The 15,188-nt window shown below is 39.6% G+C and overlaps 1 protein-coding gene across 1 annotated transcript in view; it reads left to right on the top strand.

Annotated features, from left to right (window-relative positions):
* Positions 1–15,188, top strand: part of cemip2 (cell migration inducing hyaluronidase 2) — a gene marked incomplete at its 5' end in the record, with an annotated part of 53,854 nt that overhangs the window by 11,386 nt on the left and 27,280 nt on the right. The window lies entirely within an intron of this gene.

Genomic DNA, 15,188 nt, shown 5'->3' with positions numbered 1-15,188 from the left:
GTGCTGCAGAATGAGGCTTCAGGTTTAAGACAGCAGACTATTCCACGGCACTGGGGTGCAATGAGTGACTGTTCATTATAGTGGCTCCTGACACTGAGCCATGTCTGCATTGCTCTGTTGACTCAGAAGATTAGATCGGCAAGCACTAAGGCTAATCTGGCATTTATAGATTTCTCTGAGCCTGCATTCGTGCGTGTGTGTGTGTGTGTGTGTGTATGTATATGTGTGTGCACTAGCTCTCCTTGAGCACTGAGCTGACGGGGACTTGTGGGCTTCAGGTATTACCAGATGGGCCGATCTGTTGTCTCGAGATGAGTGTGTCCCTTTAAAGAGAGAGAGGAAACACCAGATCACCTATGATACAAACAGATGTTGCAGATGGATCCTCCTCGCTCAGGTTCTCATGTGCACAAAGCGACCTTCTATTTTCTTACCTGCTGTTTTCTTTTCGTGATCTGACTGCAGCAAAAAGACCGGAGACTTTATGTTTTTGGGTTGCCCGTATGTCCCATTTGTGTGACTGTGATATCTCTTATCACTGTGAAGGAGTTTCTTCAGATTTGGTGCAAATGTTCACTCGGGCTCAAGGAGAAACTGAGTACATGGTGGCTGAGAACAAGATATTTTTTGGGCGTTACTCATGGAGAGTTACACTAATTCACATTTATTACGTGTAATAAAAACAATAAAAAAAAATATTTTATGAAATCTGTTAAGAACGTGTTCAAAAGTAAAAATTATATTATTATTTTTTAGGTAAATAGCAAACAGAATTGACATTTTTATACCCAAATATGATCCGACACACTGGAAGTCAGAAATTAATCAAACGTTACATTAATAAAATTCATTTTTTCTGTTCAGTAATGCAAGTGTTTGGCATCTAAATCAATGATTTTCAATTTTTAGTATTAAAAATATCATTTCGGTTAAAGAGGTTGCACACACATGGTATATTAACCATTCCAGAAACATAAAAAATATTTTAGTAATTAACAATAATTTTAATTTAGAGCAGCTGTGGCATAAGACTTCTAGTGTGTGCTGGGCTAATAAATTTGGTAGGACTGAAAATTTCTAACTCTGGTGTTGTCACAGGAATAAATGGCGTTAATTTATATTTGAGTTTGTTTTTAGATGATGTAGCCCAGCATAAGGCCACAGGTTTCCAGTATGATGCAATGTCCTTTAAACGGGCCACAATGACTCCACCATAGCCCAGATAACCTCTGACATACAGCAGGTCCTAATATAACTCTGATGCACATCACATGTTGACGTTGCATGTCTTTCATTGTAAAGCTTCCACCATTTCCAACCAAAATCAGCAACTTTTAGTTTAAACACTTTTAGCTTTTTGCATGAGAAAAAAACTGTGATACACCTGCGGTTTGCAGTTTCTCTACATTCAGCAAGAAGTTGGAAGCCCTGCCAGTTTAAACTAGGAGTGACAGTCTGCTGCATCACTATGAAAAAAAGTCTCAAAAATTCCTTTCACATACACCAAAATAAGTGGTCACACAATATTTCCACCCATTGTATTTAATTATATTATGCCTTTAAATGCTATTTTTTTATTAGTACCCCTAAAAGAGTTAAAGATAGGGACTATAAAACGAGGTTGTTAAACACCAAAAAAAAAAAACCCACAGGTAATAACCTTCCTAGACTATTTTAACAGATTGAGATGAAAATTTATGATAGTTTGAATCCCTTCAGTGGCTTTTATGCATCCATATTATGCATAAGAGCTCTCTATATGTGAAATAAGGTCTCCTCTGCCATGCCCTCTCTGGTTTCTGTCCATTACCCATTTTATTCGCTCTTTGCTTTTATACTTTCCTCTCTAATTCTCCCTCAGAGGGGCTGCAGAGAAGTTCTCTCGCCATGTTCTTTGTCACACTTGTCTGCTTCATCGAACGTTAAAAAACTCCCCCAGATCTACTTTTTGAGAAACTTGAAGCTTAACGCTAGACATTTTTAGCTCTGGGCTAGAATTTGATGTTTTTCATTGATTTATCGTGGAGTTTTTTTAACAGGTCTTCACCATATATTCAGTCTTCCTATACTCACTGCCCTCTGTGTAAAACTCTGACAGCGTGAAATCCCTAAAAACCTCAAACCACAAGGGCACAAACAAAAGCACATTCGGTTTACTGATGTACTTCCTATATTGAACTAGTGCTGAAAGGAAGATGTTGTATTGTTCATAGCCCCATGCTAGATTTTGGTCAAATTGAGCTGTGGTACATGACGAAAGCAGGGAGGATTTCAGATCAGTCAGATGACAATGATGCCTGTTTCCCCGGGTTAATACAACATTTTTGCCAGGCAGATGCTTTTGATATACCAAGCACTTAAAAGAGGGTGAAAGCAACACAGAAGTAATCTGCTCTGCATATGAATGCCTCAAGCATGTGATGCATCAGATATACAGAATAGTCTTAGACAAAACATAAGGTCACATCATACACATTCTCACTGAACATGCTGCCTGCTTTAATTTAATTGCCATATCTCTTGTGAACTCTTTTTTTAAACCTTTACACACATGAAGTGACTGCTGTGGAATAAGAAATCACCTTAGTTGTGTTTTGGTATATCATAGTTTAAAAGGCTTTTGGGAGGATCTTGTCACCATCTTCCTTGTAGCTTCTAATTAGTGCTTGCACCGATCATTTAATGAAAGCCAAATTAATGAAGACATTGTGTTGGTCGTTTTATGCACTGGAGGCTATAGACAATTTGTCCTCCTCTGTATTTAAAAGTAGTGGAAAGAAATCTGCACTGAGTCTACTGAAAGTGTATGCAGTTTAGCATATATTTGACAATGCTTGTTGTATACTGAAGCGATTTCAGCAAACTTTCACAACAACTAAAAAAAAAAAAATGAATGTCTCATCCAGGGATGCTTTACAGTGGAAACTGTGAAAGTTGGCTGCTATGCAAGAAGAAATTAATCGTGTGCGTTTGGCGTATCGTGCATTGAAAGCTGCTTTCTTTTTGGCACACTTGATATGAACACAATGCAGTGCAGCTACGGTGATATAATTAAAGAATACATTTAATGTACTGAGTGTAAGATGCAATATCTCACCCATAAACCTAATGATGCTTGTCCCTATTCTGCAAGCATGTAGTCGTGAGAGATTTTGTCTTTTTACTACATTCTATTATGGGTAATGTCAAATGCCACATAAATTATTTCTACTGCAGAGAAAAGAGGATTGACTCTCGCTGTTCCTCTTTTACTAACTCACAGCATGCAGCAATGTGCGCTAAACTAAAAGGCTGAATTTACCTCGAGCAGCGACTGTTTAAGTTCTTTGCACCTCTCAACTCCATCATTAATTTGCTTTATTCCATATTTTCCCATAGTTTTTGCTTCATTCCCATACAGTTTTCAACAATGGATTTTGTATTGCATCCCTGTCATATCTATTTATCCATTCATCCCCACCTTCATATAAGTAACATAAAGGTTGCTATAGTTTGACCACCCACTTCTGTCTTTTTTGCATCCATTTATCCAGTTCAGGGTCACATAATGCAAAAAATCACAGCTTAGTTGCATTAGGCATGTAGACATCGTCCTTCCCCTTTATGATCAAAGTATATCCATCAATAGAGCAAACCAATAGAGCACCTTTGGGATGTGGTGGAACGGAAGATTCATGTATGTGCAAGAGCTGTGTGATGCTGTCATGTCAATATGGAGTAAAATTGATGAGGAATGTTTCCAGCAGCCTGTCAAATATAAGCCATGAAGAATTAAGGCAGGTCAAAAGGCAAAAGGGGCTCCTAAGTGATACTATCAAGGTGTAACTAATGAAGTGGCCAGTGAGTGTAAATCCCAGCCAAACATATGGTGTTATTCAATCCTGGAAGAACATGAATTGGACCATAGCTTCTGCAGTAAGTTAAAAAAGAACAAGAAAAAATAAGCTTGTTTTCAGTAGCCAGAATGAGCATGCTATTAAACAAGACAGCGAATTTGGAGGCACCTTGCTAATCAAGCTAGCATTAGCTGCTAATTTAATTTGTGACTGCACACAATTGATCTCATTTTTTTGAGCAAATTTGACTCGTTGTTGCTGTGATGAAAAGAATTTAAAGTTTGATGAGTCATTTTAAGAACAGAAAGCTGAGCTACTTTTGATATTTACCAGTTTTATGACACTTCTGAGGACTCTCCTCAGATAAAGATTCATGTTCAGGTAAATTGGTTTTGGCAGGTGCTGTCCATAAGCTGATGATCTAAATAATAAACGGGAATCTTTGTTGACCTGAAATAACATTATGCTAAGCTGTGATAAGGCGGTTGCTACCTGAACAGTCCCTACAGGTCATTATTTTTAATCAGTGCCATCTTCTCACTCTGTTACCTCTGGCTTATCCGATAATGTTTATTAACAGCCATTTGGACCTGCCAATAATATTTAGCAGCACTGCTCGAGGCCTAAATACCAGAGATGAAATATGCAGCGCTAATTTAGGGGATGTGAAGACAGATATGCACACATTTTGAGTCAGATAATATCAGTTTAAGAGGGCTAGTAACCTTAGAAACCACCTACAGTAGAGTGTGAATATTTAAGTGACTGGCTCGCGAGTGATGGTGAGTGGAGAAATGGAGAATTTCCCCAAATGTGGAGAAAAGAACACATTTTGAGAGCAGTGGTGTGAATGTGTGTGAGCTTGTGTACGTGCGGTTCCATCCCACAGGCTAATAATCATTGCTTCTCTCCAGATGGAGGAGTGTACCCAACTCAGCAGAAGTCTTCCTGCCTCTTCGGGGCAAAGACAGTGGGGGGTAGTAGTGTGTGTGTGAGTGTGTGTGTGTATGTGTGTTTGGTGCATATAATGTGAAATAACTGAACTGTCATTACTGAAAATCCCTCCAGGTACATGAGTATCTCACGGAAGAAGAAGGATGGAAAGCCAAATTAGAAAGTAGCTTTGTTAACACATACCTTCAGTTAACAGTGTGACATCTTATTGTGAGTCCAGTACTATATATAATTTGTTGCCATTCCATTGGTCCAGAACTGAACTGCGACCCTCATTTTCTGTCCTCACAGAGAAAGAAAGCTGCTGCAACAAGAAGTGAGATCCTGTTTTGCCTCATCTTTGCATAAATACAATCACAGTTATCGTAGTTAGTTGGTTAATATGAGGAGAGGATGCTTTTTCCCAGTATTGTAGTTTGTAACTGTATTACAGTTTCAGTTCTAAAACCTGGAAGACCAAATAAACCTGAGACAAACCTTCAGAAGAAAGTAAATTTCCTTAATTTATTCCAGCCTTCATGCTAACCTTTCAGTTTCTGTTCTGGTTTGGCTCAAGCGGGAAACTTTATAGAATAAAGTTCAATGGCAGATTGAACAAGAGGGACACAGTCGTACAATCTACGTTTTGTTTGAACATGATGATGGTGGTATTGTTTATGTGCACTCCTCTTATGCACTCCACCTCGAAGCCTCTTGAGTCTGTGCATCACTATGCATTGTGATTTCTGAGAGGTTTTGTTTACTTAATCACCACTGTAGCTCATATGAAAAAGTGGTACGCTTCCTCTGTTTATTTACTGCACAGATTGTTGTGGTTACTTTTTCTCCTTGCTTGAATATAAATACAGAACTAACAACATACAGCTTTATATCTTATTCACACGGAACCTGGAAAGGTGGATTTTAATACTTTTGCTGCATATAAATTGATCAAGCCACAAAAAAATCTTTTACAAGTTGGTAACTGCGTAAATCTGCAACTGCTCTTTGAACATGCCTCGCTGAACGAGAGATCTCAATGAGCACTTTAAAAGCACTTTTAAAGTAATTATATTGATAATAACATGCAGGAGCTGAAGTGTATTGCCATTAATCCCCTGACTTCAGTTACATAATGTTTTATAGAAGAAAGTACCTCTACAACATTATGCAAAGCTATCTAATCTATCTCATTCACTTAGCAACATTTATTGATATTCACTCCTTTTACAAGCACTTTTTGCACAATACCAGCACAAAGGATTTATTTTTCCAGTGTGTGACGAGCAGCTCTGGGCTCTGGCTGAATGACAGGTGGAAATGGGCTTCTCTCACACTCCTGTCACAGTGCTGACTGGTGATGTCAAAAGGGCTACCTGTGGCAGAGATGTCCCTGAGAATAAATGGGTTACAGAACACCCACTCAGTGCTATTACTACCACTGCTTGTGGGTTGTGATGAAATGATTCAATCAGCAGTGCACTCACATTTACCCATGCTTGCTTATACATAATACCACCTAAAATCACATCTACAAGCGCTAAAACGCGATGATTTAGGCTGGCACATTAGTCATGCTGTGTCTACAGAGCAGCATCTGATGACAGTATATTGTGTTATTTCTATATATAAAAAAGAAACCGTGCTGACCTCAGTTTCAACTTCTCTGGAGATAAGTTACCTCATAAAACTCCTATATCGCGCTAAATCTGAAAATGTGAGTGATATTTATTGTTTGCCTTCACAATCTGATGCAAGCGCTCAGTGCTGAAGGACTTAAGTGATTCACAGTAAATTGCCTTCTTCGTCTTGCCAAGTTAAGTTCCCACTGGGAAGAAATGAATCACTGCGAGAGAATTAAATCTCGTCTTGTCTGGTCCTCTCCTGTGCCAGAGCTATAATACCTTTTTAACGTCACGATAATTAGTGTAGCCATGCAGAATTAGAGGATGAAACAAACAAGACGCTCTCTGTTGTGAACAACTGCCCTCTTTTGGTAGCACTGTGCACTCTCCCTTTATCTGCAGAAAGATAAGACTCAACTTCCTCCTCCTAGCATCCTTAGATGTTTAGTAATTAAAAAGAGGCAGATAGTCTTGTTTTGTTGCAGTAAAGTAGCAGACATTTTCATCGGTTCAGTTGAGTTAGGGGAGTACAAGTGATGTGTTTGGATGCTGGGTATGAGATGGGTATTGTGCATTAGAAGGTTGCCATCTAGAGGCAGGATACAGACAGTGCATGGGTCTGAGCTCAGCTGTGTTGGTTGAATCATTTCATGAGATGAGATGAAGAAGCGTGTGAAGCGAGAGGGCTAGAGGGGAAAAGACACTCTTTGCCTTCCTGTACTACAGCCTCCCTTACTGCCTCACAAGCACAACTGCACACACAGGCGTAAACACACACGTGTATGGTTGATAGACAGATACCTCAGAGGTCTCGGCAGTCCTCAGGGCAGCCAGTGGTTGGTGACGTGGACACGCTTAATGTCAGTGCTTAACTGTCAGGATGAAACACCTACTAAACGGGAGCTGGTGACTCAAGAGAATTGTTAGTCATAACTAAATTTAAAAGAGCAAGGCGTTCTCTACCGTCAGGGATGTATTTAATTCATGCCAGCGACATGCACTTTAAAACAAATTGTGACAGTGTGTCATTTGTGTTTTCTCATATTGTTTGACCTTTAATTTAGGAGAAGAAATAAAAACCTGTGACTTTTTTTTCTCTGTTTTGCTTTCAGGGTACCCTCAACAGTATTTCCTGCTTCACTGAATGCTTTATTTTCATGTGAGCCTCCTTTTACCCCTAGGTTCTCCTTTTCAAAGCTTGAAAGCAAGACAGACTGCTCCCTCGCCATATATATATATATATATATATATATATATATATATATATATATATATATCCTGCGTCCACATTGAAAGATGCTGCTCTTACTTACTTACCCGCACTGTACACATACATTTGAAAAGTCTCGGCTCATCCGTGCTGCACAGTTACTCTCAGGCATTTTGACGCCGATCAGGTATAGTCATTAATTTGAGACATTTTTAAACAATGACAACATGCAGCACATCAAACACGAGGTGTGATGCTATGTCATCAACACCTCTGAAGCCTTTATGCTTTATTTTCCCTCTCACACTTATTCAAACCAGTCCAAACCTGTCAATTCGGTCGCAAAGAGAACTGTTAATTTTAGTCATATCTTCTGTTTTGACAAGCTTTTAGGTGTTTGAGCTGCGCGCATCAGCAATTAGCTGGAGACAAGCAGTCCTGATTGTCCAGAAATAGAAGAGATGAGGCAAAAATAGATGTCTCTTTTTTATTTATTTATTTATCTTTGTCAGTGTGCTTCACAAAAGCTGCACTTCACTGATAAGATTTTCTATTGTCAATCTGCTTTAGATTGCTGCAGCTCTATAGATTAGTGATGTGAACCAGTGGCTTTGACACAGTGCAGCTCTCCCTCAGCCCCGAGACAATGAGAATAATCAATTAGCCAATCAAAGCCCATAAGGATTTTGTAGTAATGACAAATATCGTACGTGTGGTGTAAAATATCCACAGACATTACGCCAAAGATGCTGAACCAATGTAAAATGCAGATTTCATATTGTAAGCTGTAAACTCATTTGTATATCAGCGGGGACCGTCACTTGAGAAGTCTCTGTTGCACTGATCACAGGGATCAGTCATCAGTAGTTTGTAATGAACTTAACGATCTTGTTGAAGATTTTGTTTTTAAGCTCACATCATCCAAAAAAAGAAAAAAAATCATACTTTCTTCTCATAGACTGAATGCAATAAACAAATTAGCTTACACTATTAGTATAATTGCAGCATAACATTTATGCCAATACATCAAAATGAAGAAAATGAAATGTATCAAACCCAGAGGGAGGCGTGTTGGGACGCTGCGAGGCGTTAAAAATGAGTTTATGCAATACGACAGTCACATCAGCGTTCCTCTCTTTAACATTGTTTTCAAGCCACTTTAGAGATTTTTGTGCACAAACATGATGCCTGACATGTGAATTCCTAAGTAGGTCGTACTCCCCTCCACAGCCGCAGAGCCAAGTTGCTCAGTGTGCTTCCATCTTCAAGCTCCATCTGAATTCACTCTATAAGGCACAGCTTGGACTTCGCTTCATCCATTTCCCCTTTTACCACCATACAGTTCCCGCTCTTCCCATTTTCTCCATCTTGCTTCCTCTGTGTGTCTTTCCATCCTTCCTCTTTTTTATTTCTCTTTTCTTTTTTGTTCACCCCCATGCACAGAACCAACCTCCTTCTCCTGCATGGCACCCCCTCCTATCTCCATAGTTTCAATTTCATCTTGTTCATCAGTTTTATTGGATTTTAATTGGTTTTCCCTTTTGTCTCTCTCCCTCTCATCCTCTCCCTCTTTCTCCCTGACACTCTCTCTCTTCCATTCTCTCTGTTTTCATCTTGGAGACAGTGGTGTGCATGCAGCCTCAAATCTAAGTCACTGCCTGTCAGGCTGCTCCGTTTATGCGCTCTGCGACTCTCTTTTCCTCTCCTCTCTCCTCAGTGCTGTGCTGCACTGCATTCCTCGTCTCTCCTCTGCCCACATCTCCATCTCTCCTCATTCTCGTTCTCTTTTCCCTCTTCCTCTACCTGCATCTCTCTCACCCTATGCGCTCTTCTCCCTGTTGTGCATTGCTGCGCTCTGCTCCGCTGTTTGGGAAAATACTCTACCATCTCATTTTTTTCGCGCCAGAGCTGAGTGCACTTCAGCTACTGGTGGAAGAGGAATTAGATGCTCATGGAGCTCCAGGTTTGACTTCCCTTGGATTCCTTGGATCTGTGTGAGCTGGAGAGGAGGAGAGGGCAGGAAGGGAAGGAGAAAGGGGGCAGAAAGCTGCTCAGGTGAGAGCTTCGTGTGCTTGTGGAAGTAAAGGCTTAAAGGTGGTGGTGCTGGTGACGTTGGTTGGGGTTAGTGGCTGATGGTTGTCCGTCAAGGGTCATGCCCTGGGACTTGCGTGCTTTTCGGCAGTTGGAGTTGGAGACCCTCTCCCATTTTTGTCCCCCTTGTGGGGTAACATTGATCCTGGTGCCGGGAAAAACTGCCGGGCACCAGTGGCTGAACCGTGAAGAGTGGACACCATGAACCAGCTGGATGCACCGCGGCCACTGAACTGGACCATCAGAAAACTGTGCCATGCAGCCTTCCTACCATCTGTACGCCTGCTAAAGGTAAAAGAACATGAAATTTAAAAAATAGATGCCTGGAGAGATTTTGTTAAATATGTTATGCAGTCCTCCTGCTATCCTGATGCTTTTCCAAAAGAACATAAGTAGAAAGAGGTGTGAGGGTACAAAATGAATGCTGAAGAAGCCGCTGAGCTTTTTGGTGCATACATCAGTGGATGCAATGCAGTCATTAAGAAGTAATAGAGGGGATAATGTTGTTAAAAATGAAGAGAAAGTGTGGCAAAGCTGCCGGTGTAACACTCTTAGAGGGAAGCTTAAAGGTTTTGGAAGTAGATGGCTGTGCAAAGTGGATGCGCAAAGAGTGGAGGATAAAAATGGAGATGGGAAAAGCGAGAGCATGATGCTACAGAGGCACGGATGAGAGAGTGGGATAGAGAAATTAAAGAAGTGTGAAAAAGAGAAAATGCAAATAATTTAATTATTTTTTTGCTGATAGCCAAAAAAAGAGAGAAAGAAACCGAGAGAAAGAGGAGGAGATGGAAAGACATCAGAGAGGGATCCAGTCTTAAAATAGCAAGAGGGTTACACAGAGGGTGAAGGTGGAAGCATGAAATGTCGACATAAAGTGAGCGAGAAAAGGGGATGTGAGAAGGGAAAAGAAAAGGTAGATGACAAACTGAGGAGGCATGTAACGAGTTAAGAGAGGATTTGTGGGAATGGGTGAGCGGGAATGTAAAATTGGAGGTGGCAGACATGACTGAGGAGCTTTAGCAAAGAAGTGACAACAGAAGACAGATTTTAAAATGAATTCTGCCATGTACCTCGATGTAAAGAAGTTAGAATTAACCAGGTTTATTTTTTTATTTTTTTTGGTGAACAATTGTAAATTCATCTGTGTGCCTGAGCATGTGTGGCTGCCTTTGTGTAAGTGTGATTTGTAGCCTCTGCAAATCTACAGTGCAGTCTTTATAACGCTTGCTTACTGACATTTGTTACCTAAATCCTATTTTTTATGCATTTCTGTGCTTTCATAAACCAGTACAGCACTCTGTAAGACGGTCTATTGTCAGAGGTCTTGAATGGCTCTTCTTCAATGTCCTTTGATCTAGCTTATCAGAGTGTCTCACACAACAGTATTGCTGTGATGGTGAACCACACAGCCAGCAAAATCATGTATGTGCATTAGGATGTTTTATGTGTGTGTGTGTGTTTTAGCATGTGTTGTGAAACTTTACATGAGAGGTTTTTTTTCAGGCAATTTTATTTCAAGAGTGAAATGTTTGTGTAAGTGAAAACACTCCAAACATCAGTGAATTGATACAAATGTTTTTGGTGGAACATTCTTCTATTCGTGGAAACACTTGCCAAACAGATTTTTAGACTCAAGAGTTTCACGTCTGGATTAGAAGAAATAATATTTTACCCACCTAAGCTTTATCTGGCTGTAGCAGAGGATGGAAAGTGAGACTTTTGAATTTCGTGTAACAAATGATTCCCTGGGTCATCCAATAGCTAATCAGGACATATTTTTATCTTATAAAGCACAGACTGTATGTGAAAGATCCAAGTAGCCACCAGGTCTAAAAAGAAAACCATTTCTTTCTAATGACCAGCAGGGGCGCTCTTCTGGTTCCAAGAAGAAGTCTGATTGTAAAGAAATCTTTGAGGAAGTGATTTTAATTCCTACTGGATTTGTTACCCCAGTTAACATGTTCCAGATGAGTTTATGTTCTCAAGATTGAGTTTCAGATCTTTTTAAATACAGCATGATATTCATTTTGCACACTCTGGTCACATTTAGTGCAAAATGGATGATAAACTTTAGAGTTGGTGAGTTTTCAGTCATTTTCACCCATAATATTTAGTTTTAATCCCAAAATGATGATAGCCAAAACTCAAGGCTTCTTATTTGTAGTCCACAAACCAATAGTTGATGTTGTGGTGGCACTGTATGTCTTTCACACAAAGATGCTCTAAGTCTGACAGCACCATTGCCACAGTGCTTCGTATGTACACTTAAGAATTACCTTCTCGATATTTTGTACAAAGTGCCTCACTTTGAGTGTATCTTTGCTTCAGGATGACTCCTATAAATAGTGCTGCTTTTGAGCAGCTGAGTTTTCATTTTTGAGGTTATGTTTACAGGCATCAACAGACACAGCTGATCCTTTTGACTCACCTGTACTGGCACCATGGATGAAGCTATACTACAGAGGATTACGGTTCCTGCAACTACTGAAACAGTTTATGTGAATCCTCCCAGGGAGACATCAGGCTGTCAGTATGAAATTAACCTAATAACCTTCATTATTGTTGGAAATTCTGCTTGGCAAGCACTTTCCTTGCAGGCCTCTCTAACTGACCTGCCCCCTGCTGCTAAATGCATACTTAAATTCATGTGTGTGTGACAACAATTTTTATAGGCTGCCAGAGATGTCTCCATGTGTGGGCGCAGTGGTGTATAATGCATAGGTGTATAAACATATAGTTATCGACACTGCAGCAAACGGGTACTAGTGCTGGGTTGTGTGAACAGCGAGTGGGATTGAAAATGGACCATTTTTCCATATGAAGCTTCCCTCTTACCTCTAGCTTTTCCATGCACAGGCGTACTCTTTCAGTGTGTTTCATTGTATAAAACCAGAAGTTTTTTTTTTTTTTTTAAATAAATCTAAAATCTTGTTTTCTTTAGTTAGTTTAGTTTGGTTTTACAAACATGCTTCTACATGCTACAAACTTTCACAATCCGTGTCTTCTCGAAGCTAACCAGTGATGCAATAACATGTAATTTCTGCAAATAGAAACCTAACCTGCTGACGTACCTCTAGCTTGGGTATCTTTTATGGTCTGTGTGTGGAAATGGAGTCAAACAAAACACAGATTGTTGCCCCATGTGAAACTTGCTCTTTTATGTGGACTGATATGAAAGCCCTCTTATGCCGGTTATGGTTGCGATACAGGTTTAATAATATGTTTGTCTCTGTCAGAGCCTTTGTTTCTCTCTCAAAACGATCACATCTTTGCAAGATTGAACTTTTTACAAGTGTAAGCCTGGGATTTTGTGTAGACTTTGTTGGATAAAGTGGTGAAAAAGGAAATAATATTAGACAGAAAATTGGAAATCTTGTTTAGTGTTCTGTGCACCTGTAATCCTCAGCTTGTTTCACACGTGTACCTTTATCTGTTCTTTTTCTTTCATCATGACAGCCTTTCTTATCTTCCACATGTTTGATTGTGTGCTTTGTACTTTACTTTTGTTCATAATGGGATGTTGTTGATGTGTTATATTTCCATTATATTCATGCGTCCTCTCGGGTTATAGGATGTAAAAGAACCGCAACATATATTAAATAATTCTCTTCATGAAGTCGTCAATTTCCAGTGGTCATCCCATCGTTGCCAAATTTTGCCTCTTCTCTTTTTCGCTTCCTTTTTTATTCTGTTGCTTCTCATATCATAAAGCATATAACACTCCTATCTTATGCAAAATAAATGGAGGATGGCATGTGCTGCTAAAAAAATTTCTAAAAATAAATCTGTTACAAAAGGTACACTATTGCGAATGTCTAGTTTGGCTGTGAGGAGTGGCTATGTTTGGGAGTTTTTCTTTTAAACAGTAAAAATAGAATTTAAAATAAAACGACTGATATGAATGTGACACGTGCGATATTCAGTTATATACACACCACACACACATATGTGTATATATATATATATATATATATATATATAGTGCAAGATGCTAGCAGGCAAGGCATACATGGAACGCCATAACCAAGTGGCCGGCATAGTGTACAGGAACATCTGTGCCGAGTATAACCTGGAAGTCCCGAGGTCAAAATGGGAGATGCCCCCAAGGGTGGTGGAGAATGACCGAGCTAAGATCCTGTGGGACTTCCAGATACAGACGGACAAAATGGTGGTGGCTAACCAACCGGACATAGTGGTGGTAGATAAACAGAAGAAGACGGCCGTAGTGATCGATGTAGCGGTTCCGAATGACAGCAATATCAGGAAGAAGGAACACGAGAAGCTGGAGAAATACCAAGGGCTCAGAGAAGAGCTCGAGAGGATATGGAGGGTGAAGGTAACGGTGGTCCCCGTGGTAATCGGAGCACTAGGTGCGGTGACTCCCAAGCTAGGCGAGTGGCTCCAGCAGATCCCGGGAATAACATCGGAGATCTCTGTCCAGAAGAGTACAGTCCTGGGAACAGGACCCTCAAGCTCCCAGGCCTCTGGTAGAGGACCCGAGCTTGAAAGAAAACCGCCTGCAGGGGCGTGCTGGGTGTTAAAAGTTATATATATATATATACATACATATATTATTATATATATAGTTATATACATATACATATAATACATTACATATATATCTATATGTATATATGTATATATATATATATATATATGTATATATATATATATATATATATATATATATATATCTATATATATCTATATATATATCTATATACATATATATATATAAGGACGAAAGTGGCCACTGTCACCCATAGGTGGCACCACCAATTTTTGTATCTACAGTAATTCCAGTAAAGGAGATACAATAAATCTCAATTACAGAGATTAGCCCTTTTTAAATAAATGACATATGAAGTACCCTCTTCCTCACACATACTTTTAGTGTACGTGTGTATGTGTGTGTGCCTCTCTTAAATGTAAGATGATAGTTGGAGCTGCTGAAGTGTTTAAACTGAATTTTTACTGACTGATCTGAGTTTTGCATCAGACTCCCTCAGTATAAAACACGTTGTGCCTCATTTCCATATCCTGATAAATCATACAGATTGGGTCGGCAGGGATTCTTCCAATTACCAAGCTCTGATTATCTGATTAAAATTTTCATGGTTAATGACACCCGTAATACGCGCAATACATCAGGCTCTTTGTGTGCATTTTGTTGTTACCAGGTTTATTTAAACTGGGGAAATGTGCATAACATGGCATTGTAAAAAGGAAGGACTAATAATTTGCTCTTTATCTTTTCTTTGTCTGTGCAGGTAAACACAAAAATATTGTTTCTTATCGTTTTTACAATGTAGTCAAGTTAGTTGACTAAACTAAATACAAAAGCGCTATTTTCACAAGTACTTCAAGGCGAGAGTGTGCTCAGTCAGTCTTCTTTCTCCCAAAGTAACCAAACTCGTCTTCTCATACTTGCACACATCCTGACAGTTCCTAGTGTGTTGACCAAATGCTACTTGAGTGTTGAATGAAACTGGA

The sequence above is a fragment of the Simochromis diagramma genome, unplaced genomic scaffold, assembly GCF_900408965.1.
Source record: "Simochromis diagramma unplaced genomic scaffold, fSimDia1.1 OVJJ01000822.1, whole genome shotgun sequence".
Lineage (NCBI taxonomy): Eukaryota > Metazoa > Chordata > Actinopteri > Cichliformes > Cichlidae > Simochromis > Simochromis diagramma.
Note: the sequence above shows the minus strand (reverse complement) of the source record. Positions and strands in the feature narration are given on the sequence as shown.